This window comes from Eubalaena glacialis, chromosome 14, assembly GCF_028564815.1.
Source record: "Eubalaena glacialis isolate mEubGla1 chromosome 14, mEubGla1.1.hap2.+ XY, whole genome shotgun sequence".
NCBI classification, from domain to species: Eukaryota; Metazoa; Chordata; class Mammalia; order Artiodactyla; family Balaenidae; genus Eubalaena; species Eubalaena glacialis.
The window spans coordinates 82,196,317-82,200,373 of record NC_083729.1 but is presented as its reverse complement, the minus strand read 5'-3'; positions in this window follow the sequence as shown (position 1 = coordinate 82,200,373).

The following is a 4,057-nucleotide window of genomic DNA, read 5'->3' as shown; positions in this document are numbered from 1 at the left end:
TGGAATGGCTGTCTGGGTATAGAATGGTTATAAGGGTATTGGTTGTTTACCCTTGTGATCGCTTGGCTGACTGAGAGCTTCAGCTCACTACTGCTCCCCGGTATCATGAGAGAGTACCATACTTCATATCCCTATCCCGAGAAAAGATCAAAATTCAAAATTTGAAGTAAGTTTTCTCATGAATGTGTATCGCTTTTGCACCACTGTAAAGTTGAAAAATCATAAGTCGAACCATTGTAAGTTGGGGACTGTCTGTATATACTATTGTATACACCATGATCAAGTAGGATCTATCCTAAAAAGTCTACATTCATTTAACACACAAAATTCAATCAATATACTCATTTTTTATAGAACAAAAGATAAAAGCCACATGATCATATCAATATACACAGAAAAAGCATTTGACAAAACAACACGTTCTTTGTAAAAACACTCAAAAAACTAGGAATGAAGTGGGAACTTCCTCAATTTGATAAAAGGCATCTTTGGAAAAACCCACAGCCTACATCATATTTAGTGGTGGAAGACTGAAAGCTTTCTCCCTAAAATCAAGCATAAAGCAAAGATCTATTCTTGCCACTTCTATTCAACATTGGATTAAGGGTTCAAAAGGAAGGAAGGAGGGAAAAAAGGGAGGGAGGAAGGAAAGAAGGAAGGGCATCTAGATTGGAAAGGAAGAAATATAACTATCTCTTTTTGCATATGACAAGACCTAACATACAGAAAATCCTAAGAAATCCACAAAACCTATTAGATCTAATAAATGAGTTCACACAAGATTGCCAGAAACAAGATCAATATACAAAACTCAATTGTAGGGCTTCCCTGGTGGCGCAGTGGTTGAGAATCTGCCTGCCAATGCAGGGGACACGGGTTCGAGCCATGGTCTGGGAAGATCCCACATGCCGTGGAGCAACTAGGCCCGTGAGCCACAACTACTGAGCCTGCGCGTCTGGAGCCTGTGCTCTGCAACAAGAGAGGCCGCAATAGTGAGAGGCCCGCGCACCGCGATGAAGAGTGGCCCCCGCTTGCCGCAACTAGAGAAAAGCCCTCGCACAGAAACAAAGACCCAACACAGCCAAAAAAAAAATTAAAAAAAACACAAAACTCAATTGTATTTCTAGACCCTACAAATGAGCAATTTGAAAATTAAATGAAGAAAACAATTCCATTTACATCAACATCAAAAAGAATTAAATACTTAGGAGTAAATTCAACAAAAGAAGTTCATTTGTACACCAAAAACTACAAAACATCTTTGAAAGAAATTAAAGAACACCCAAATAAATGGCAAGACGTCCCGTGTTCATAGGTTGGAAGATAATTATAGTTAAGATGAATATAGACCCTAGATTGATCTACAGATTGAATATAATCCCTATCAAATAGCTCAGCTGCCTTTTTTGCAGAAATTGACAAGCCAACCCTAAAATTCATATGGAAATACAAAGGATCAGGAATAGCCAAAGCAACCTAGAAAAAGAAGAACAGAGTTGGAAGACTTACACTTCCTGATTTCAAAATTTATTACAAAGCTATATTAACCAAGATTGTATGGTATTGGTATAAGAATAGACATACACATCAAGGCAATAGAACCGAGAGTCCAGAAATGAACCATCATATTTATGATCAATTGATTTTTGACAAGGTGCTAAGACAGTTCAATGGGAGAAAGAATAGTCTTTTCAACGAATGGTGCTAGAGCTAAATATCCACATGCAAAGGAATGAAGTTGGGTGTCTTTCTCACACCATATACAAAAATTAACTCAAGATGGGTCAAAGGCCTAAATGTAAGAGTTGCAGCTAAAAAAACAAAAACAAAAACAAAACACAACTCAGAAGACAGCAGAGCTGTAAACCTTCATGATCTTGGATTAGGCAATGATTTCTTAGATATATCAAAAGCACAAGCAACAAAAGGAAAAAAATAAACTAGACTTCATCAATATTAAAAACTTTTATGTTTCAAAGGACACAACCAGGGAAGTAAAAGATAACCCACAAAATGGGAAAAAATATTTGCAAATCATATATCTGATAAGTAGTATAGAAATAATACAAAGAAGTATGACAACTCAACAATAAAAAAGACAACCCAATTTTAAAATGGACCAAGTATTCATTGGAGACATTTCTCCAATGAAAATATACAAATGGTCAATAAACCCATGAAAATATGCTCAATATCACTAGTCATTAGAGAAATACAGAAATCACAATTAGATACTACTTCACATGTACTAGGGTGGATATAATTTTTAAAAAACAGAGAATAACAAATACTGGTGAGGACATGGAGAAACTGGAATCCTCATACATTGCTAGAGGGAATGTAAACTTGTACAGCTGCTTTTGGAAAAATTTGGCAGTACCTCAAAAAGTTAAACATGGAGTTACCATATGTCCCAGAAATTCCACTCCTAGCTGTAATACCTAAGAGAATTGAAAACATATGTCCATACAAAGACTTGTGCATGGATATTTCTAGCAGCATTACTCATAATAGCCAAAGGTGGAAACAACCGAAATGTCCATCAACCAGTGAATAGATAAAATATGTATCCATACAATGGATTCTTGTTCAGCAGTGAAAGGAATGAAGTACTGATACATGCTAAAACATGGATGAACCTTAAAAGCAGTGGAGAGATAGTAAGGATGGTGGACGCTTTTTGTGTTCTGAAGGGGAGAATTCCTGTGGTAGCTGAAGAGGGACAAGAGATCCGTGAGCTGTTTTTTTGTTTTAACAGCTTTTCCAGCAAGTTTGTATGCTGATGGAAATGACTGCTCCTGCCATCATCCCTGCATTCTCCTGCCTTCCAGGAGACCCTGACCAAGGGAGAGGGAATGAAGGAGGAGTTTTCCTTAAAAGAAGCAGACGTTGCAAGGGGAGAGAAGGCAGAATTTAGGTCACAGCTGCACGCATCTTGGGAGATTTGATGATGTCGACAAAAGACAGAAACAGAAGATAACTTTTTAAAAGTGATATAAGAGGAATTCCCTGGCGGTCCAGTGGTTAGGACTCAGAGCTTTCACTGCCAGGCCGTTTCAATTCCTGGTCCGGGAACTGAGATCCTGCAAGCCACACGGCATGGGATGCGGGTGGGGGAGCGATAGAGGAGTGAAAATTACCAGCTGACCCAGGTAAAGGTGAAACTGGGGAAGGAGGACACTTTTGGGAGTGGTGAATTAATTAATTGTGGTGATGGCTTCATGGGTGTATAAATAGGTCAAAACTTATCAACGTGCACACTTTAAATGTGTGTAGTTTATTGCATGTCAATTATACCTCAATACAGAATAGAGCTGTGACACACACACACATACACACCAAAGATGAAGTTGAAAGACAGCTGCAGGCGGTCCCTGATACAATCCGTATTCTGGGGAGATAAATACTTCATAGGACTCACAGATCCTCAAAGGATCTTAAGGCTGGAAGGCCCCTCGGACACCCGCCTTCCCACCCCGCCGGCCCGCCCCGGCCCTGCCCGGCTCAAGACTCCAGTCCAGACGACGCGGGGAGTGGGTAGAGAGGGCGGACCACCGCTTGACCGTCCCAGTGATGAGCCTTCGACTTCAGAGTTGGGTAGAGAGCAGTCAGTTTGGTGCCCGACTGCTTTTTCCTTGAAGCCAAGACTCCGGCTGGGTGTCACCCCAAGGGTCTGCATCAGCATTGGATCGCAAAGCGGTCAAGGGAAGAGAGGGAAATCTTTGAACACCGCCCTCGGCCAGCCCTAACAGCACGAATGAGAGCCAAAGAGGTCACACGCGTAATTGCCCGTGGAGCGGATTCCCGCCTTTGGCGTCTAGCGGGAGGGGGATATGGGAGGGGGCGGTGGAAGAGAGGCGTCCGGGCGAGTCCGCCACGCTCCGACTCCGCACAGGTTTAAACTGGCCCATTCGCTCCACGGTATTGGTTTCAAGTCGACCCCGTAAAATCGGAGGACCCAGGGCCGGAGGAACAAGAGGAACTACATTTCCCAGCAAGCCGTAGGAGCCCGGCGCCGGCCGTGCTTTCCGGCGCGTGTGGAGCAGTTGCTGGCATC